This window comes from Setaria italica, chromosome VI (genome assembly GCF_000263155.2).
Source record: "Setaria italica strain Yugu1 chromosome VI, Setaria_italica_v2.0, whole genome shotgun sequence".
Classification (NCBI taxonomy): Eukaryota; Viridiplantae; Streptophyta; class Magnoliopsida; order Poales; family Poaceae; genus Setaria; species Setaria italica.
The window spans coordinates 26,610,076-26,634,199 of NC_028455.1; the positions used below are offsets into that span (position 1 = coordinate 26,610,076).

Consider the following 24,124-nt stretch of genomic DNA (forward strand, 5'->3'; position numbering starts at 1 on the left):
TTGGAACCCGGTGCCTCCAAAGACTTCTGTCCTTTGGGCACTCGGGTGAGGCTTACAGCGGAACAACTTCCTAAACAGCTCGAGGCTTGGAGGAACTCCCAAATAAACTTCGCAAAGGTGTACAAAAATAGACATATGCAGTACACCATTGGGGTTCAACTAGACAAGTTGGAGTTTGTAGTACTCGAGGATACCTCTGAAGAAGTTGGAGGTGGGCACCGCCAACCCCCTCTCCACAAAGTGCGCGAGCATCACTGTCTCGCTTGGATGTTCCTCAAATTGCCACGCATTCGGAAATGCGGGATGCCACTCAAGAATCTCCTTCGGCTGCAGGAGCTTTGCATCGACTAGTGCTTGGACGGCTTCCTCCATCACCGAATGCTGCCACGTTGCCCCGGGCAGCAGCGGCGCAGTCTGGTTTGTTGGTCCCACCTTCGGCGCCGGCAGCACCAGCTCCTTTCCCTTCTTGGATTTCGCGTTGCCCATCGCCGGAGCCTTGCCTTGGATCTTCTAAGATTTTTTGCCCATCTTCTTGGTGCGCATTTGATGGACTGAACCCCAAGCTAGAATGACACTATCACTCGGATCTCTCTCAAGGGGCAGCAATGGCGGCGGCGCAAGTGTGGAACAGGAGAACGGAGGAGGCAGATAATCAGATCTGATTACCGTGCGGCGTAAAAGCAACCGAAAGAGGGCCTTCCAGCTTTTTCTCCGCCAGCTCCAGTTTTCACGCGTCGGTTGCATAACGGACAGATTAATTGCAGATTAATCGCCTTAAACACTCAACGGCTACTCTTTTCAACGGACTGCTGACCACTTCAACAACAGAGATCGCCTAAGTGCTCGGGGGCTGCGGGTACCGTACCCGTTGGTCAGTTTTTTCTTTTTCAAAGATTGCCAAGGGTAAAAAAAGACAGAAGACTGATTTAGACCCTAAGCCTGACTCTTCGACTCAACCTAAGGCTCGGGGCTACTCCATATGGAGTGCGATTGACATCGCACTACCATATAAAATCTCTCAGGACAGAAATGACTCAAAGGAGCAGAAAGAGAACCTTCCAGCCACGCGACAGTACTCGAGTACTTCAGTCTGCAACCCCTACGACTAGCTACTCGGATAGTGCCCTCAGTGCCCAAGACTGTGGCGCATGACTAAAAAGTACTCGAGGGCTTGTCGGGCATACACCCCAGGCCCACGAGTAGGCCTTGGACAGCCCACTAAGGGGTGTACTCGGACATGATCAGAACAAGGGATAGGCGTATCCCGCTCGGACTAGTCGAGTATGTTTATGGAAAACTACTCAGACCTTTACCGAGTAGAACTCTGTAATAGTACCCAACTAGAACTCGGGCTTGTAACCCTGCTCTCCCGTGTATATAAGGGCTGGCAGGGACCCCCCCTCAACAACAACTCCAGTTCATCAAATACAAACCAACACATAGGACGTAGAGTATTACGCGATCTAGCGGCCCGAAGCTGTCTAAATCGTGTTCCTTGCGTCACCATTGATTCCTTGATTCTCGACGACCCTTACCGCATAAAAGACCACCTAGGGTACCCCCTAGGCGGGTTGCTGGTCTAAAACACCGACAGTTATTCCCATTATCTTTGTCTGGATTAGCTTTTGCGTGGTTCATGTCACTTTCGGCTAATTCCATTATTTCCTAGGCCAATCTGGAGGAGGGGTTTCATAAATATTTTTTTGCTGAAGTTCATGAGATGAAGCTCACAGATGTGACTAGTTTGAGGCAAAGAAGTGATGAGTCAGTGGTTGGCTTTATACAAAGATTCAGAGAGACCAGAAACAAATGCTACAGTTTGGTCCTGAGTGATAGCCCGCTAGCTGAGACAGCCTTTCAAAGACTTTTGCTGCACCTCAAAGATAAATACGCATCGCAAGAGTTCGAAAGTTTAATTCAACTTGTGCATCGGGTGTCAGACCAGGAAGTGCGTCCGTATGAGCAAACGAGGGATTTCCAGGAAAGGATTGTGCATACAAAATGCTCTGATTCAGATGAAGAAGTGAAAATCGGCTCAACTGAATGGGTCAGAAACAAGGTGCTGATTTCATGTCCAATTGACAAGGAAGAGCTGAAAAGTTTGGGTTCGATACTTCCAAGACCTATCAAATCTTTGATGTATTCTTGCAAGAAGGGCAGATCAAGCTTTCACCCTATCATATTGTCCCATCAGTCGAGGAACTCAAGAAGATCAAGTATTGCAAATGGCACAATGCAACATCTCATGATACAAACGAGTGCAAGGTCTTCCGCCAGCAAATTCAATCAGCTATTGAACAAGGGAGACTTAAGTTTGAAATCCCTACAAAGTTAGCAAAGCCGATGAGGATTGCCCGGCGTTCTTTCCCAACCAATATGGTCGAAGGTGATGGTAAGGATGCACTCCATGCTAAAGTGTTGACCTTAGAATCAACCAAGAAGAGAGAATCCGTGGATCCTAAAGCTCAGGTATCGGCTGATGACATCGAGGGGAAGGGCTGATTAGAAGAAGGAGAGAATTCAAGGGGATCTCGCCGGTTGATTACTTCTCAAGAGTTGCTCAACAAGTTCCAAAGGCAGCAAGAGAAAACGAGGCACGAGAAAGCAATGATGCAGTGCCATGAAGATCATTGGAGGTGCCCGTTCTTCATATACTACTAGGAGGAAGGCATCAGATTACCATCGGCTGATAACTATCCTGAGTGCAATAGGTTGCATCCAAATAGTTGATCATTCAAGAGGACACGCCTTGATGATAGGAATCGGAAGCCAATTGTCAAAGACAGATCTGATTATGGCAACAAACGTGCTCCAGTGCATGATCGGTTGGGGGTAGAGTCAACGTGCATAATCGGCTGAAGGACAGAGTCGATGCACATGATCGGTTAGAGAAAAGGGGCAGTGAAAGAGTTTCTAATGAAGAACTGATGTATCGCAAGGCAGAGCAACAACGTGCACCTCAGTACGATGATGATGCGAAGTACTCCAGGTAGTGCCCTGAAGGTTTGATCAGATCCCAGAAGAGGAGGGTCCAAAGCTTGTGGCAATGGGAACAACAACAAAAGGAAGAAGGGCGTGTCCTAGAGAGGAGAAGGGTCAAATCCGATGTATGGCGCGTCAAAGCGAAAGCCGATGATAAGGGTGAATCATAAATCGGCTGCAGATGTCAACATGGTCTTTATCCTGCTGAGGGAGTTCATGGCTCCAGCCGATCATAGTGAAATATCGAAGGCAAAGTAAGTGTTACCTGATAATGAGGCCAAGACAATTTCAAAGAAAAAGATATATTTCACTTCAAAACTGGTGGGCATGTGTTGACACTGTTTTTTGACACATGTCAAAATTGGCATCAAAAGGTAGCGAAGGTGCTGGTACAGGGCGAAGGAACAATGGCTGGTGGAATCGGCCGATGGAGTCACAACAGTCCAGCCGACGGAGTCACGGTAGCCCAGCCGATGAAGTCATTGTGGTCCAGCCGATGAAGTCACAAGGGATCGGCCGATGAGAGCAGAGGGATTCAGCCGATGGAAGGCGATAGAGACCCAGCCGATGGAGACAGAAGGGTCTAGCCAATACAAGAAAGGAGATTCTATCCGATTGGGGATTTTGAAATTCGGCTGAAGATCTTTCTAGATAGTAAGTATAGAGTTAGTTAATAAAGGTTAAACTCATGTCCGACTCTTGCACGAGTCATTTTATTTAAATAGTTTGTTTCTTAGAGATAAATGTTGTATTTCGTCGTAATCGACCAGGACTAGGAGTTTGGGATTTTAGGATATAAATAGAAGCCCTGCAAGGTCTAGAAAAGACATGTACACACATCAATATAAATCTACTTTACTTGCAGTTTACTTTCAAGTCGGCGACTTTGCCAAAGTTATCTTTTTCTTCAACAAGTTCTTCCAAGCTAGCGGGGCTGCATCAACTTGATCTCCGGCTGGATTGTGAGTTCCGCATCTACCGTGTAATTTCTAGGCTTTAACTTCCGGGTGCATCGCTGTGGTTTCATCTAGATTTATTCACCAAGTTATCGATATCTGCTAGATCTATAAGTTCATCTTGTCATTTTAGCTTTTATCACCATTATCTAGCTTGAAGTAGTTTCTATCAGCTTTTTATCCTGTTCTTCTGTCAAGAGATTATCGTACAACCGATCACATCTATTTCAAGTGTTGTTCGCATAGCACTGTTTAGATTACGTTCTCAGCGTTTCCTCTGCATTGATTACGCATACATCGGCTGATCTAGCCGATCATATCTATTCGTATCAGCTGCCTAGCCGTCATGATTCCTTATCAATCAGCAGGTCAATTGACTGGCACGTCCAAGTTCACCACGCACGCTGATTTACAACCCATACAAGAGTGAAGTAGATTCTCTCGGGTTTCGTGTGTTAGCACGTGGAAGTCACCACCCGATCTTTGCGTTAACACTATATAAGTATTTTGTTAGAATAATTAACAAATGAGAGATACCTCATGGTAACAATTTTTATTGTTAGTTATGTGCCCATGTTGTTTTCAACATTAATTCACACGAGATGTGATAAGACAAAAGATAAATCCTAAAAATTCTCATAAAAACCACAAATATCCGGGCATCAATCTTGTAGACTCTAATAATCTGAGCCATTGGTATATTATGTTTTCTAAAAAGCATTACCCTTCACTATTATTGTGAAAATATTGTAAAGTAAACCCCTAAACATTTGTCTAAATTATCCACCTTTGTCATTATAAAAAATAATCTATAGTAACCCATAATATTCATCAAAATTACCCATACATGTCATTATAAAAAATAACATAAAAATAACCTCATAATTTTTTATCTAAATTACTCACATATATCATTATTAAAAATGATCTAGAATAAACCCCTTAATCATAATCTAATTATATGCATGTTCATTATACATACATAAATGTCCAAAAGTAAGTCAATATATGATTCTAAATTATCTATTTCTGTCATTTGTTTTATAAAAAATACTGAGTTAAGGTACATATGCATGAGGGCTATTGCAATGTACACCATTTATACATGTGTATGAGGAAGCGATGAAAAATATTGATTTTCATGTTACCTACAAAGTATGGAGATGTGATGCAAAGTGAAAAAAGTATGAATGTGGATAAAATCGTGTGTAGAGTAATTACTAACTAAAATTTAATCATAGCTGGATAAAGATAAGTACACATATATTTGAGTATTGTGTTAAAATATTAAATAATTGAGAGAGTCATAGGTAAGAATTTTTTATTATTAGCTAGGGCCTAGGGGATCTATTTTTTAAATAATTTTTTAATATTAGGCCGTGCGGGAGCACACGTTGATGAACTAGTAGTTCTAATTTGAATTCAGATTCATATATCTAGTCGATTTGGAAGATAGCATCATAGTGAGTGTCAAATTGCTTTATCAATGATTTATAATAGATTAAAAATAATTATACAAGTAGGAAGTAAAGTATGAGTATATAGCACGTGCACACACAATGGTAGCTAATAAAAACCCTACTGCAGAAGGTATCATCCGTATCGGCGCCAGGTACTTTCTTTCCACACGAATAATATCGGATATTCCTGATTTTTTTCTTAATATGGATTTCGAATCGGATAGAGAAAAATAATGAAAATCAGATTTAGATACATCAATTTAGCATCTATATTAAAAACGGATGTGAAAACAGATATCTATATTTGCTACGTTTTAGCGGATAAAAAACTAATAATTTGTTTTTTCTGACATATGCATCCATTATGATAATAGTTGGCAGCAGGGTTCGTTTCTTTTAGTCGTATGGCTGCTAGTTCGTTGAAAAAAAAAGCTCTACGGCTGCTAGTTCGTTGAAAAAAAAAGTATATGGCTGCTAGATTATTTATGATAGGAAAATGCTGTGGTATTCTTCAGCCGTTTTAAAATGCCGGGATGCGCCATCTGGCCTGCCTACATCCGTGGGCCGACCTCCTCTAGCTAAATTCAACAAGCATAATTTGACCAACAGATGCAGCTCATGATGCACCTAATGTTCAGAAAGAATTCCTCCTTCCCAAATTATTGTAGATTGTTTTGGCATTTATAGATTTATAACTTTTGCTATATGATATATAGATATACATTATCTCTAGATAAATATAAACTATAAATTTAGAAATACTACTTCCTCTATCCCAAAATATAGCTACGTTTAGACTTTTTCAAAGTCAAACATTTTCAACTTTGATCACGAATAGAGAAATAATCATAAAAACTAATACCATAAAAATAATATTAGTAGAGCCAAATGTGTCGTTGTCCTCACCGTTGACTTCCGCACACTGTGCGACGGTATCAAGCCTGACTTGCCGGAGCCGACCACGACGACACGCTTGCCTCTGATCAGCTCGTCGGCGTCCACGTGCGCCATGCGCGAGTACTCCCTGGAATGGAGCACTTGGGCATGGAACGCTTCGGAGCCTCTTCCGTGTGGGAACTTTGGAACCTTGGCCACGCCGTACCTCCCAACGCAGAGGACTAGGAAATCAATCCTCACTAGTAGAGAATTGGCCTTTAGTCCCGGTTGGATTCGAACCCACAACCTCCAGCCTCGCGCGTAGCTTCCTTGCCATCCCACCTACACACCACATCTGACTATTTAGGGGATGCTATCTTTTTATATTAACTCGTGGGGGACCCTTTTATCCCGGTTGGAAACACCAACCGGGATAAAAGATCCCCTTCTTTTATCCCGGTTGGTGTTACCAACCGGGATAAAAGGGGGTCTTTTATCCCGGTTGGTGTTTCAAACCGGGATAAAAGGCCTCTCAGGGTCTTTTTTTCCCACTAGCCTTTGCAATCGGGATAAAAGGTCCCGGTTGGTGAGCCCCCCACCAGTGACCGAGCTTTAGTCCTGGTTGGTGAACCTTTTGTCCCGGGCCAACTTTAAACCGGAACAAAAAGGGGCGCATCAAAAGCCAATTCTCTACTAGTGCCTGTACGTCTATGAAAGCACAATTTGAGAGTTGGCAAATGTTATTTGAACTGTGTTCAAAGGCTGAACCACACGTCCATACCCTAGTGCCCTCGCCCTCCGATTCAGAGTGCTGCATGGTGAGCTGCCACTCGCCGATGCCGTCGCCCAAGGCCTCGCCATTCCCCGACCACCGCTCCCACGTTGCCACTTCTTGCTCCGATGGCCCGATGTACTCGGCACCGAGCACCTTGCTGCCGAACCTGACACACTCAAGGATGTTGAACCGCCAGGCATATGTGGTCATGTACGCCGCCACCTCATCATGGCGCGGGAATGACGACTCCTCGGACACCGTCTCCGCTGGCCACGGGAAGTCGGAGAACTCACCGGTAGAAAGCCTTTAGTCCAGGTTGGTAGGGGGTAAATATCCCGAAAATTCATCCGGGATTAAGTAATCGAGACAAGGGGGGTCTTTAGTCTCGGATCGCTCAACCGGGACTAAAGACACCATTTGGTCCTGATTGATAAAACCGACCGGGGATGATGATGTAGCGTTTGCGCCATAGAATGATCCCATGAAACACATCTCTTTGTGTCCTTTCCCCGTCGCTTCCTGGGAGGTCGAGCTTTAGAACTTCATATTGGCTATCAACGAGTTGCTCTAGGCTGACGCTGGCGTAGCCAGGTGGAATCTCCATGCCATGGCTTGTCTGCCCTGGCAGGATTGGTAAGGCACTCCCGTACACCACCTGTACATATAGCAGAAATAAAGAAGTTATTAAACTCCTGAGGCGTGGATGGATTGAGAAGATTGCATAAATATTATGTATAAGTATACCTTAATGGTGATGTTGCCGACCAATTTATGCAGCTCACATGAGGTGTGTTGCGTGATGACATCCACAAGGAACCGTTGCTCGTCCACAGGTAATCTTGGCATATGTGGATCAGGGACCCCTGTGGAAGCACAACTGCTCCTGAGGCGTTGAGAAGGGCTGGTGACGTTTGGATCGGGCAGTGCTCCAAATTGGGCCAACTCCGCAACTGCCAGGGCCACTCGACGATTGATTTCCTCCTTCATTCTTACTTCTTGCAAATGCACTTTGGATTCTAACTTGCGCCGCCAGCTCTCCTCTTGCTGTTCGTTTCTTCGCTTGCGGCTTCTGTACGAGTCAATGTCACCTCGGAAAGCGAACTTCCACGAAATGACCCCGTACCCTCAGCAACGTCTTGGGTGCTCGGGATTCCCGAGGGCCAATGTGAGCTCATCATTCTCTTAGTCCACCTTCAACCTCCCAGCCTTAGCATCTTTAATGTTCTTGATAAGTCTTTCGACCTTCTTACGTATTGTCTCTTTGAAGATTAGTGTCCCATCCTCTTGGCTCAGGTTGCCTCCATGAGCGTAATACCAATTTTTCGATCGATCGGGCTATTCAAGAGTTGCTGGTACGATACCCCGATCGATCAGGTCTTATTCCATCTTGCACCATCTGGAAATTGCAGTATTGTAACCACCTCACCCAAGACGATGATGGTTATCCTTCTTGCCAGCATTTGCAACGTTGGTGCGAACCTTATTCGCACTGTCTTCGCTTGTCTTGTATTCGACAAATTCCTCCTAGTGGTCCCTCAACTTTGGCCACTCATTGAAATCTGGAGTTCGGCCCTTCTTGATGAAGGTGGCAACTAGCATCTTGTTGAATGTCTGGAATTGTGTGGCTATCTTCTTCAGCGTCCACGATTTCACATCATCTTTATTACATCCTTCAGGAAATGTGAAATGTTTCTCAACATCTAACCACAACATTTCCTTTTCTTTATCTGAGAGAGCATATGGATTAGTACTTTTGCCCCTCCATTCCCTGATGTTGATGGACATGTTGTCCCTTACGATTGCCCTGATCTGACTCACGTACTTTTTTGCCATGTTTTTGGGAGCAACCGGCTTGCCCTCTTTTGTGACTTTCGTGATGATAAGCCTTCCATCCATCACCTTTGTACGACCTCGAGGCTTCTGACGGATTGTCGATCCAGAGGGCTAATAGGTCAAGATTCATTAATTAGTACATAGTAATAATGAATAGGACATTATAGATGGGGTAAAATAATGGAAATGATATATGATATATACCTCGCCGGAACCTTCCGTCACGGCATGGTTTTGCTAGGGCTCGGGCTCTTCATTGCCATCGCCGGACATTTTGAGGAACATGTCCGCCTAGGAACCCTCTTCATCGGTGTACGTTACGGGAAGGTTGGAGCCACTACCACCAGCAATAATCTGCTCCACTAGATAGCTTGGGTCTTGTCGTCTGCCACCTCAACTACTTTAAACACACATGGAATTATAGTTATAGGTACGTTAAGGTATATACATGAAATCATAGAACAACCATGAAAAAAACCAAATTGATTGAAACGTACAAATGAAACCATACACAAAATCAAACTTACATGGAAACTTACAAGAAATTTACATGAATGTCTTGAATGAAATTTACATGAAATGTCTTGAATGAAACTTACAAGAAAGTTAGATGAAAGTCTTGAATGAAACTTACACGAAATGTCTTGAATGAATCCTACATGAAGTGTTTCTACAAATTTGTACTAAATTCTAAGAATTTCTACCAAATTTGAAGTGTTTCTACAAGTTTCTACTAATTCCTACTAAATTCTACCAAATTTGAAGTGTTTCTACAAATTTCTACTAATTTCTAAGAATTTCTACCAAATTTCTACGAATTTTTGAAGCATTTGTACTAAATCATAGTAATGTACTAAAAATTATACTAAATGTATACAAAATTATACTAAGCACTTCTACTAAGTAAGTCTTAAGCATTTCTACTAATTTTCGAATCATTTATAATAAAAGATAGTAATTTCTAAAAGTTATATAAAATGTATACAAAATTATACTAAGCATCTGAACTAAATTATACTGATTTTCTACTAATCATAGTAATTTCCTACTAATTTTCAACTAATAATAGTAATTTCCTACTGATTTTCTACTAATAATAATAATTTTCTAACCAAAAAAATAAAAAAGGGCCCTTGCGTCATCAAGGGCCCCGTCGTACGTGTGGAGAGGGTCGGGGGTCGCGGCGGGGTGGCGGGCGACGGCGGTCGGGGCGGCGGAGGGGCAATGAAGATGAGGAGGAGGCTGGGATGGCGGGGATGGAGGCGGCAATGATGGGGCAGCGTGGATGGAGGTGGCAACGAGGAGGCGGCGCAGAGGGAGAAGGCGATGAGGGGGCGCGACGGAGGTGGCGGTGATGAGGGGGCATGACGGAGGAGGCAACGATGGGCCGGGGCGACGGAGGAGGCGGCGGTCCAGGTGCGGGCGACGGTGGCTGAGGTGGCGGGCGATGAGGACCACGGCGGCGGGCGATGGAGGCGGACGGGCGGCGACGGGAGACCGGCGGTGACGGAGGCGGACGGGCACGACAAATCATGGAGAGTGGTGAAAATTTCACTAAGTGTTGAAGGGGGGAGGGGGGAGAAGACGACTGTTACTTTGATCCCTCCTTTTATCTCGGTTGCAAATTGCAACCGGGACTAAAAGATCCTTTTATCCCAGTTGCCAATTGCAACCGGGACAAAAGGGTACGTTCGCGCGGGAGGTAAAGATTACCCTTTTGTCCCAGTTGCAAATTGCAACCGTGACTAAAGGGGGGGCATTTTGTCCTGATTGCATTTTGCATCGGGGACAAATGGCCCTTTTTCCATTTTTGATCTCCCGCCTAATTTTTTGCAAATAGATTTTATATATGTTTTCATACGAAGGGAAAAAAAGAACTTTACATATTTCGAACATGCAAAAATATATTAAATTAGCAAGTATATTTACAATAAGTTTGAATGAGTCATTAATTCTATACTAGTTCTTTTAATTTCTAAAATAATTATTTTACTGCATCACTATCATCAAGTAATTATTCAATTAAATAATTTCAACGCGCGAAAAATTCAATTGATGTATGTGGTTAACATTGTTCATATTGATCGAATAAATCTTCACCTCAACTAATTTAAACACACAAGTTTATATATATTTTCAACTGGTTTTGTTAAATAAATAAAAAATTTACATATTTCAAACATGCAAAAATATATTAAAAAATATATTTCGAATAATTCTTCACCTCACCTAATTTAAACACACATGAAATCATAGATACGTTAAATTAAAAATTGTATCAAGTAGTACATGAAAGCATAGTACTTTACAATGTAACTTTTCATAAAGGTGAAGCATATTTAGTGCATTACAATGTAATGTTAAAAATTTCTTCTTGATGAAAGTTCCTTGGTCATGATCACGGCGTAAGTACGGAGCCTCTTCTTTGGCTAGCATGATGCTTGGGTCAACTTCAACAGTGAATGGAGGCATGCCATCAAACTGATCATAATCATCTGATTGGTCTATTTTGTTCTCGACTCCCACGAATTTTCTTTTACCTGGAAGCATTATGTGGCGCTTTGGCTCCCATGGCTCTTCTGAATTTTTCTTTGGTTTGCTAAACATGACCTTCACATAGAAAACTTGATGCACATCATTGGCAAGTACGAATGGTTCATCATTGCATCCAGTCTTAGTCAGGTCCACTATTGTCATCCCATACTGATCTTTGGTTACGCCAGTTAGCTTCACCCATTGGCAACGAAATATAGGGATGTTCAGCGGTCCATATTCGAGTTCCCATATCTTCTCTATGAAACCATAATACAAGTTCTTGCTCCTGTTGCTATCTATGGCATCTATGCGGACACCACTATTCTGGTTTGTGCTTTTCTGGTCTTGGGCTCTCATGTAAAATGTATAACCATTTATCTTGTAGCCTTGAAATTTCACGATTGTGCTAGAAGGTCCCCTGGCTAACCAAGCGAGCTGTGGGTGAATCTCAGAATTACCCATAAGGTGTTGACGCAACCAAGAGGGAAAAATATCCATGTAATAACGTATAATCTAGGCATCGGATTTCGTCGGGTGTTCGGAAACTAGCATCTGCTTGTGTTGCTCGATATACGGAGCCACAAAAGACGATTGTTGCAGAACAGTGAAGTGTGCCTTGTCGAACAGATCAGTATCATTGCTCAAACTTTTTTTCCTTCCAAGGGTGCCCATTCCCCGCAGCCTCCCCTCGTGGGTGAAGTTGGAACCCCAATCGAATTAATTGAGTCAATAAAATCAACACAAAACTCAATGACCTCCTCTGTTTCATATCCCTTGGTGATGTTTCCTTCTGGACCGGCATGATTAAGAACATAGTTTTTTAGATTGACATGAACCTCTCAAAAGGTCACATATTGTGCAGAAATACTGCACCGAGAATAGTAATCTCTTTTACTAGGTGAACCAGGAGGTGCGTCATAATATTGAAGAAGGATGGTGGAAATACCAACTCAAAGCTGACTAGATATTGCACCACATCATTTTGTAGCTTTACTAGCTTGGTTGGATCGATTGCCTTCTGTGAAATTGCATTGACAAACGCGCATAGCTTTACAAGCGGCAATCAGACATTCTCTGGTATAATACCCCTCAGTGCAACCGGAAGCAACTAGGTCATCAACATGTGGCAGTCATGGGCCTTGAGATTTGTGAACTTATTTTCTTTCATATTTATTATTTCCTTTATATTCGAGGAGTACCCAGATGGGATCTTGATACTATTCAAGCATTCAAACATGCGATCCTTCTCTTCCTTGCTGAGAGTGTAACTAGCAGGATGTAAGTAGTACTGTCCATTATCTCTCTTTTCTGGATGTAGGTTATCTCGTTGCCCCATACATTTCAGGTCTTGTCGTGCTTCTAATGTATCTTTTGAGCTCCCATAAACACCCATGAAGCCACACTCACGCAAATATTCTTCGTTAGGTGCATCATGTCTATTGCATTGTGGACCTTTGGGATTTCCCAATAAGGTAGCTCCCAAAATATTGACTTCTTCTTCCACATGGGTGCACATCCGTTATTGTCGTTCGGAATAGATTCGCTACCAAGACCCTTTCCAAAGACTACCCCTACATCCTTCATCATCTCAAAGACACGCTTTCCATTACGGTGTGTGGGTTTTTTTTTACGATGGTCTGGTGCCCCTTTGAAATGCATCCCTCTCTTTCTCAGCGGGTGGTTAGCAGGGAGAAATCAACGATGGCCCATATAGACGACGTTCTTACAATGCTTCAAATACATGCTATCTGTGTTGTCTAAACAGTGGGTGCAGGCCCGATATCCCTTGTTTGTCTGTCCCAAAAGATTACTTAGTGCAGGCCAATCATTGATGGTTACGAACAACAATGCTCGTAGGTCACAGCTCTCTTATTTGTCCTCATCCCACACGCGTACACCTTCTTCCTTCCATAGTAAAATTTCATCAACAAACGGTCTTAGGTACACGTCAATGTTATTGCCGGGTAGTTTTGGGCCTTGGATAAGCATCGGCATCATAATGAACTTCCGTTTCATGCAGAGCCAAGGAGGAAGGTTAAACATACATAGGGTCACATGCCAAGTACTATGACCACTACTCAACTCACCCAATGGATGGAATTCATTAGTACTTAAACCAAACCTTATGTTCCTTGTATCACTCCACAAAAGCTCTATCAATTGATCTCTACTGGGCCCATCCACGGGGTGTCTTAGCATCTCATCTTGCTTATGTTCTTCTTTGTGCCATCGCATCAACTTAGCATTCGCCATGTTTTTGAACAAACGCTTCAAGCGTGGTATTACAGGGAAATACCACATTACCTTCGCGGGAACTCTCTTCTTGGAAGGTTGCCCATCGACATCATTAGGATTATCTCGCCTGATCTTATACCGCAGTGCTCCGCACACAGGACAAGCATCCAATTTCTCATATTCATCACCACGATAGAGAATACAGTCATTAGGACGTGCGTGTATCTTCTGAACCTCCAATCCCATAGGGCAAACAATATTTTTAGCTTCATATGTTGTGGATGACACTTTATTATTCTCGGGAAGAATCTTCTTGACAATTTTCAACATCCCTTGAAATGCCTTATCGGACACACCATTTTTGTCCTTCCATTGCATAAATTCTAGTGTGGTACCCAATTTTATATGGCCTTGCTTGCAATCTGGGTACAATATTTTTTTTTATCATTAATCATGTGGTGCAACTTTTCTAATTCCTTCACAGTTTCGCAATCTCTGTGTGCATCCCATAGCACCTGACCAAGGTCATCAGTAGGGCCGTCTTCTGCAAACTCATCTTCATCAGCCTCGTCCATTGTAGTATCTACAAAAGTTTGGCTTGCAGCCCAGTCCGGAATGTTGTTATTATCCTCCTCTTCTTCACCGTCTTCCATTACAACCCCTCTTACGCCGTGCTTGGTCCAAACCAAATAGTTAGGCATAAAATCGTATCTAAACAAGTGACTGTGAATAGTCCCCTGAAAGCTTGTGAATAGTGCTTCATATTACTGCATTGGAAGCATGGACAACATATGAACCCCTTCTCTGGCTTGTTCGCTTTAGCCACTTCGAGAAAATAATGCAAGCCATCAGCAAACTCCTTGCTCTGTCTGTCCGCGTTATACATCCATTACCGATCCATCTGCATCGTATTACGTGGAAAATGAATATAGGGTTTCATATAGGATTATTATTTATAATTTAGTTCTTGCATTAAACATGAGATAAATAATTTTTTAGTCAAAGAAATATAATTATTAATTGTTAAATTATAGTGACATGAAAAAAATGTAGAAATGACCAAATTCTATTTTCTCACGTCTACAATTTATCTACCTTAATTTTATTGCAATGACTAAATATTAAAAACACATTGTTGGCGCTAAAAGTCAGCCGATTGACTCTCAGCGTCGGACACACGACCCGGGAGAATCTGCTTAGCTCCTGTTCGGGTGATCACCTTGGTGCGGTTCGCGCGGCGTGCCAGCCAATCTGACCTATTGATTGGCAAGGGAGAAACGTGTCAAAATCCAGAGGTTGCGATTGGCTAAGGTTCCGATCTCGAGAAAGCGTATCAGCGAATCGGCCGATTTGCTATAAAAAGATAATCGGCTATGATAAAGCCGATAATCACGCAGCGATTATAAAGAAAACTGCTAGAGTAAATTAGATAACGCCACAGGAGCAACACTTGAAATAGATCTAATCGGCTATGTAAAGATAGTGGATGAAAATAACGATAATCAAGCCGAAAATTCTAATCTCAAGCTGGACAACTTGTGATAAAACTAGAACAACAGGTAAAACCTAGAATTCTAGTAAAAATCGATAACTGGTGAATAAATTTAAACAAAACGATAGCGATGTGCCCGAAGTTAAAGCTTAGATATTACTCGATAAACGGAACTTATAGAATCGGTCGGAGATCGTGTCGATGCAGCCCTGCCAACCCGTACGAACTCGTGAAAGAAGAAAAAGTATTAGCGAAGTCGCCGACTTGAAAGTAAAGTACGAGGAAATTGTAGATTGTTTTATTGATTGATGTGTTGTTTACAGATCTCTAAAGGTGGCTATTTATAGCCTGTTACAACCAATTTCCTAACCGACTAGGATCTATCTCTAATTTTAAACGAAAATGAATATCTACAAGTACAACTCGTATCGGAGTTGGTTATTGCACTCCTACGGGCCAATCCTCCTTCATATTCTCTTCCTGATCTATTTGAAGCCCACATTGGCCCAATTGCTCCAGCCTTCCAATCGGCCGATCTCTACCAACTCCGTCTGCCAAAACACTGCAGCGCCAATCGACCGATCTCCAACTGTAGCACCAATCGGCCGATTCCCAATTGTGACTTTTCAACTCACCGCATCAGCCAATCCTTTCTCCTTTTTGACGCCAATTCCATACGGGTCAAAATCTGGTGCCAACACATGCCCCCCAATTTTGGAGTAAAACATAATCTTTACTTCGAAATTCCTTTTCAACTTCTCCTCCGAAACAAACACATTAAAGATATCCTTCCGTTTCGTGGTCTTCTGCCTAATGATTGCAATCTTTTCGAAACGGGCGCCTGAGACAACCACTCCCCCAAAAATCGTGTAGACGGCACGGTAAAAATCCCGCCTTTACCCATTCTCGGACCGTCCTTAAATACCAGCACGTTCCGCACTTCTTCTTCACAAGTTAGTAACTTCCTTTCTTAGTGCACTATTTTCCATCTCCTCCGACGCTTCCTTGGCTTCCAATCTCCTCCTCCAGCGACTCCTTTTCATCCACATTCCATCTTATCTCCCCCAATGGCAGCACCTTCAGGAAGTTCACCAGCATCAGAGACTCCGGTGGTGGCTCTAGCGGCGGCAGCAGCAACCCCATCGGCAGCAGCTTCATCAGCGACAGGGGCCCCACCGATGGCTCCAACGACGGAAGCTCCACCAATAGTCCCGCCAGCGACGATGACTTTCATCCCGGAGGTATTTTCTGGAACTTTTCATTTTACTCTTTCCGCCTAGGCATTAGCTTTTAGATCCATTCTCAGTTCTTCCCTTATTACCTTTTTAGGCGGTTAGGCATCAAATCACGATTCACCTCTCCGACACTCCCGGTCTCATTTGCTTACGCCCTATGGGAAGTCCGGACCCAACTGATCTGATAAATTTAGAAACTCACAGAATTCCATTCAAACAATCCCCAATGGAATTAGACCAGTGGTCAGGCACCTTTAGATCTTGGCCGAATGAAACCTCGGGTTGGAAAGAATGGTACCAAAGGATAGCCAACTCCAAGCGGGTTCAATGGGACGAACAAAAAATCGGCCAGTGTATCAATCTTTCATTGTCTCAGATGGAGCGGAATGAACCATTGGTAATGGCGACCTCCTATTTCTGGTCCGACGCCCTCAATGCTTTCCTCTTCGGCCATGGGCCGATGACCCCCACTCTGGCCGATGTAGTAATGTTGACTGGCCTTGACATTTCCTCCCCCGACACCCCCTTCCATTATCTAGCTAAGCCGTCCTATCGGCTGGAGACAAAAGCAATCGGCGGGTGGAAAGGGTACATCAAGAACAACATGAAGACCGGGGCTATTTCAGAAAGAGAGTACGCGACTTTCCTGATGATGTGGTTGGAGAAACATCTCTTCTGTGGCAGAGCAATTGGTCCGTCTTCCAACACACAAGCCCTAGCCAAAGCGTTATCGAGAGGAGCCTCCGTCCCCTTTGGGAAACATCTGCTGGGATCAGCCTACCACATGCTGCATCAAATCGGCGTCAAGCTATCCAAAGGAGAGCCGATTGGAAACCCAGGTGGTCCCTGGTGGTTTATTAATCTCTGGCTCAACTTGTATATGAGCAAAATCTCCTAGCACCAGGTGGAGCGCATGACCTTCCCCAACATAGAATCGGAAGAAAATCCCACTGTACAGCGCCGATGCACTTCTTTCGGCGAGGCGGCATCAGTCTTCCCCGGTTGCCAGCTCACCGCCACCAAAGTAGCTAAGTATTTCAGATGTTTTTATAACGATTTTAGTGAAGAAACCACCAGTTGGTACCCGTATCAAAGGGTAGAGCCACTGTTTGAACTTCCTTTCTATTTTGATTCAACGACTAATATCTTTGAGAACGACCTCATGGACATCTTGATCAAACCGGGAATCTTACCAGCAAATTTCTTCTCGGGGAAGGATGCCCCCACTTACGAATTTTATAACCCGTCAGTCGCGGCACGGCAATTCGGCCTAGGTCAGCTGCCGATTTGAGTCTTCTTTGCCGGTCATGTGCAATTCTAAGGCGAGCTCACCAAAGGCCTTGACTACAGTCGGTTGTGCGACTGAGTGCCTGACTCCAGCACCATCAACTTGAACGACTGGATAGTAGCTCCGTTTGCTGTCCAACCATTTAAGCTATGGTGGGCAGAATGGAAACAACACCTATTTTGTGCATCCCCCGCGACATACTGCAATGATCTGGATCCCGAGAACATTGACCCGAGTGCAGAGGTATTGCTCCTTCTTCAGCCATTTTTTATGTTATTTCCTTTATTATGTCACAAATTTGTTGCTAATTCTTGCTTTCTTTTCAGTCGGGGAGTCAACTTCCTCCGAAACGCAGCCGGAGCGGCAGGCCGATAGAGAACCGTCACCCGTACACGGAATTCCCACTCATCGGCTACCACGCCCCGACTATTGATCACCACCGGCCGATTGAAGCAGATGCCGAAGAAGGCCGTAAAGAAAACAAGCCGCCGAGTGCGTGCCTGCACGGAATCGGTCGATCCACCCGCGGCTGCATCGGCGGAAACTTTGGCTGTGCCGATTCTCCCGGTCATTGAGGAGGTTGACCCCCAAGCTGCTATAGAAGCTGGAACAGCCACCGCATCTTTGCTATTAGAAGCCTTTCAGGTAACCTTGCATTCACACCCTCCTGAGTATCCCTCCGATGCTGACCTCTTCCTTATATTAGGCTGCACAAACTGCCCCGGAGGCTCCACAGCAATCGGCGACGCCCCAAGCAGAAACCGGAGCACCAGTGCTTCCTCCCGCTGAGGTACATAATCCCTTAACTCAATTCTTTAATACTTAATCAAAGGCTTAACCGCTCCTGATGCAGGCAATCGGCACGTCAATTGTACTTTCTCAACAGCCATCGGCCAGGGAGGCTCTCCAAGAGGCCCGTCCGAGCAAGACGCCCATAATCGTTGACTCCTCCTTCTCTGATGAGCCAGTCGCACCGGCTCCTGAACCAAGGGCAGCACTCCCGCAGGCGCAAGTAGAAGAAATCCACCGCAAAGAAGTAAGAGATATATCACCTGAATTGGCCGATTTCCTATTACCATCGGCTAACCTATTATTTCCATTCTTACTCTTTTCGCAGGAACAGGATACTCCCAATAACAGTCTCTTCTCTTTTGCGGTCGCGCTTTCTGACGACGAGGAGGTTGCTTCACGTCAGGTCACCCTGAGCTCAATCCCCGATGATGTCCGTGCCAAACTTGAAAGCATACGGACCCTCCTTCAAGAGGACATCGGCCGATTGGTGGAGGACGCCTCACCGATTTGGCAGCTCTTCAGTGATGTCAGCTGCCGAGTCCCGGAAGAGGCAGATGAAGCCTTGGTGCCAGCCGCATATATTGAGTCGATGCGGATCCCAGTGTTTAGGGCTCTGCGCCATATGGCCGATCGTGCCAAGCTGGCCAAAGCTCGTGAGGAGGAAGACTCGTACAAGCACCAGGCCCAAGAGGTACACCACCGGATCCATTTCCTTGAAAATTCCCGCTCGGATATTGTTGGTACTATACGCGTTCCATTTCCTTGAAAATTCCCTCAATCTTGACCCGTCCTTCACGGCGGCCTTTCATTCATTACCCTTTTTACTCCGATGGGACGCGTCTTACCAAACCTTCGCCCCCTTTTCTTTCTATAAGTACCAGACCCCGTATTGCTTCCAAGGGTACTCGCCTTATTCATCCTTTTTTCCTCTGGTAGTTCATCCCATCAGGCGTTTTACCAAGATGTCTTCTTCATCCTCCTCTTTTTCGTCCCCTTCCGTCAACCAGGTACGAGATCTTCCTATGTTCTCCTTTCTCCGATCTGATCCCTTAACCAGTCTGATGTTGAGTGGTTATATGTTAATTTTTTAGCCAAGACGTCTTAGCCTTGAATTGGAGCGGGCGATCGAAATCATACACTCCGATGCACCGTTGTCATAGGAAGATAAGGACTTAATCAGAGCCCATCGTGAAGAACTCAGAGATCATAACCCTGCTGAAGTCCAACGGATCTGGGATCACATTGATGGCAACTGCCATACGCGGCCGTCAATCGAAAGGAGTCATCCACTCCCTCGCCCGGTCGCCCTTGAAGACGCCGCGGTGGGAATGTCTCGACCGCCGCTGGATCGGAGCCATCCTCTCCCATGCCAAATTGAGGCAGAAGCCGCGATGAGAGATGTGGAGGAAAGAAGCACCTGCCTCCGGATAGAATTAGGTCGGATTGAGAGGGAACTTAAGAAAAAGCGTGGTTAATAGATGTACTAGAATTTTTTGTTCTAACGACGACTTGTACCGTGTCGGCCATGTATCTTATCATCTGTACCGAATAATAAATCGGCCAACCTGAACGAATATCTTTTTCTCGAGGCGATTTTATTTTTGCATCGGCTACACAATTTACCAAGAGCTAGCCGTTTCATCTTGATGTGCTCCACAACCACTTATGCATCGACCCATATACTGGGATAGTATCTTTTTAGGTACCTCCCGTTCAAGGCTCTTCTAAATTCTTCTCCCTCGATCGTCTCCAGAATGTATGCGTTTCCCGGAGCGCATCGGCCGATTTTATACGACCCTTCCCAAGTGGGTGACCACTTACCGAACTTAGGATCTTTAGACCCTATCGGCAACACCAACTTCCATACCAAATCCCCTTGGGAGAACTACTTGACTTTGACCTTCTTGTCGTACCACCTAGCTACTCTCTTTTTATTTTCTTCAATGCTGATCAGGGCTCTCAATCGTTGACCTGCCAGATCGTCGAGTTCTCCTTTCATAAGCAAGGAATAATCATCGGCCGTCAACTGATTTTGAAGCGATGTACGTCTTGACCCCGTCCTTAACTCCCAAGGCAGTATTGCTTCGTGACCATACACCAATTGGTAAGGGGATACCTTGGTAGCCCCGTGGCAGGCCATCCTGTACACCCATAAAGCTTCGGTCAAACACAAGTGCCACTTTTTAGGCTGCTCCTCAATCTTCCTTTTGATCAACTTAATTATCCCCTTATTGGACGATTCGGCCTGGCCGTTAGCCTGGGCATAATATGGTGAAGAATTCAGCAATTTGATTCCCATATCGGTAGTGAACTCCTCGAACTCTCTCGAAGTGAACATCGTTCCTTGATCGGTCGTGATAGTTTGAGGGATGCCGAAATGATAGAAAATGTGGTCTTTCACGAAATCGACCATGGAGGCCGATGTCACGGCCTTTAGTGGGATCACCTCCACCCATTTGGTAAAATAGTCAATAGCTACTAATATGAACTTATGTCCCTTGCTTGATGGAGGATAAATTTGACCGATGAGGTCTATTCCCCAACCTCTGAACGGCCATGGCTTGATTATTGGATTCATGGCCGATGCGGGCGCACGTTGTACATTTCCAAACTTCTGACAATCCTGACACCCTTTATAATATTTGAAGCAATCTTCAAGGATCGTCAGCCAATAATATCCGTTATTCCTAATCATCCACTTCATCTTATGGGCTGATTGGTGAGCTCCGCACACACGTTCGTGGATTTCTCCCATCAGGATCTTTGCCTCCTCTGTCCCTAGGCATTTGAGCAGAACCCCGTCAATCATTCGGTAGAACAAATCGTCTTCTAGTAATACGTACTTTGTGGCTTGAAAATGCACTCGCCGATCCAAGAAAGATCCACTTTCTTGGATGGATCTTTCAAGTAGTCGGCAATCTCTTTTCGCCAATCGTCGGCTGCGAGTTCCAGAGTCATGGCGCCTTGAATCGGCCGATACCCGGATGCGTGTTGGGCAAGCCGATTGGCCTCCTCATTATAGTTTCTAGGAATATGCTCAATAACCGCGGACTTGAATTTTTTTAAAAGTTGGAGGCAATCCTCGTAGTGAATTCTCAAAATGTTGTCTTTGCATTCGGACCTCCCTATCAATTGGTCTACGATGAGATGGAATCCCCAAAAATTTCCACAGCGTCGGCCTTGATCTCTCTTAATAATTGTATCCCTTTTAGGACGGCTCGGTATTCCGCCTGATTATTGGTCACTGATGCTTCTATCGCAGAGAGAAATCATAGCTTGCCTCCCGAGGCAATATGAGAACGATGCTGATTCCTGATCCGACCTTGCATGACGAACCATCAAAGTATAGAGTCCACGGAACTGGCTCAACGACAACAACTTCTGGTCCGCAGTGCTGTGCGACGAAATTGGCCATGACTTGACCTTTGACAGCTTTGGCCAATTCATATCTTAGGTCAAACTCTGACAAAGCCAAGATCCATTTTCCAATCCACCCTTTCAAAATCGGCAACGACAGCATGTATTTTATTACGTCATCTTTGCATACGACTATGCACTCTGCCGATAACAAGTAGTGCCTGAGTTTGGTACATGAGAAGTAAAGACATAGGCACAGTCGCTCTACTAGGGAATATCTCGTCTCAACGTCCAGAAGTCTTCTACTAACGTAATATATCACCCGTTCCTTTCCTTCAAACTCCTGTACCAGCGCCGATCCGATGGCTCGTTCATCAACCGATAAGTATAGCTTGAACGGCTTGTCAGCTTGTGGTGGGACCAGTACAGGTGGCGAGATTAGGTATTGCTTGATGTCTTCAAGTGCCTTTCGTTGTTCTTCTCCTCATACGAACTCTTGGTCGGGTTTCAACTTCAGTAACGGCGTGAAGGCTTGAATACGCCCGGACAGGTTGGATATGAATCTTCTGATGAAATTGACTTTGCCGATTAAGGATTGCAACTCAGTTTTATTCTGTGGGGTCACGACTTTATTGATGGCCGCTATGATCTTCCGGTTGACCTCTATCCCACACTCATGAACCATGAATCCCAGAAACTGCCTGGCGGATACGCTGAAAGCGTACTTGTTCGGGTTCATTTTCAACCCATGCTTCCTTGTGCATTCTAATACCTCCCGCAAATCGGCTAGATGTTCCTAGTTGCTCCACTATTTGTCATCCCTCTTATCCACTATCTGTCGCTGCTCTTCTTCCTGTTGCTCCCATTGGCGCAAACGTTGGATCCTTCTTTTTTGGGATTTGGTCAGTCCATCAGGGCACCACCTGGGGTTCGCTGGTTTGACCGGCGGTCTGGCGCGCTCCCATTCTGGCTCCCGCCCCAGGGGATTTTCATCTGACACCCGAGCATCGGCCATCTCTTCTAGGCAATCGTGTGCACTGACTCTGCCCCCTGGTCGGTCATGCTGGTCAGTCCTGCCCCCCGGCCTATTGTATCGCTCGCGTCTTTCCTTTGGCCGATCATATCGGTCACTTCTGCCCCCAGCCGATCACGCACTGAAAGGCACCGATCCTCTTGCTCGCGCTAGTTTGTGCTGATTGGCTCTGATCCTCTGTCCCTAGAACGAGACCTTCTGAACGGGCGATTGTTGCGATATGGACAGCTGCACTCTGGGCAATTATCGGCCGATGGCAACCTGAGGTTATTTTCCCAGCAATGGATGAAGAACGGGCATCGCCAATAATCTTTGTGTCATCACATCATCTCTTCACGAAATCTTGAATTTTCCTGTTGCCGCTGGTATTTTGTTGAGCAAGAATTGGGAAGTGATGGGTCTGCACGGTTCTTCCGATCCTTCGCCTTCATCATCCATCCATCTCTTCCCTTTGACGTCTTCGGGCGTAGCTTGATTCCTGGGGTCCATGGCGCCGCTCTTTTTAGCCGATTCTGATGTCAGCACTTTGGTTTGAAGCGTGTTTCTTCCTGTATCAACCATGTTGGTGGGGAAAGGATGCTGATCAATCTTCATTGGCTTTGCTGGCTTTGTCGGGACCTCAAACTTGAGCCTGCCTTGTTCGATGGCTGATTGTATTTGCTGACGGAAGATCATGCACTCATTTGTGTCGTAGGACGTGGCGTTGTGCCATTTGCAATACTTCATCTTCTTCAGCTGTTCGGCCGATGGGATCGTATGATAGGGTGAGAGCTTGATTTGCCCTTCTTGGAGGAGTAAGTCGAAAATTTTGTTGGCCTTTGACGTGTCAAAACCAAACGCCTCCGGTTCCTTTTTCCCGAAAGGACATGATATCGGCTTTTTTCCTTTAACCCACTCTGCTAGGCCAATTTCCAACTCCTCCTCGGATTCAGATCCCTCCAAATATGACACCTTCTTCTGAAAATTTCTCCGCTGATCAAAGGGCGTACTTCCTGACCAGACAATCGGTGCATGATTTGACTCAGGCTTTCGAACTCCTGGGAAGTGTACTTCTCTTTGATGTGTGGCAGGAGACCTTGGAAGGCTATATTAGCCAGCTGCGCATCGGTCAGGACTAGGGTGTAGCACTTGTTTCTGACCTCTCTGAACCTCTGCACATAGGTGGACACTGGCTCGTCGCTTCTTTGCCTGATGTTGGTCAGATCTAAGAGCTTCATCTCATGCACTCCCGCGTAGAAGTACTTGTGGAACTGCTTCTCCAAGTCGGCCCAAGTA

At 44.9% G+C, this 24,124-nt stretch overlaps 1 pseudogene; it reads right to left on the bottom strand.

The window, feature by feature from the left end:
* LOC101763579 overlaps positions 1-24,124 on the bottom strand; it is a 64,507-nt pseudogene that overhangs the window by 15,220 nt on the left and 25,163 nt on the right.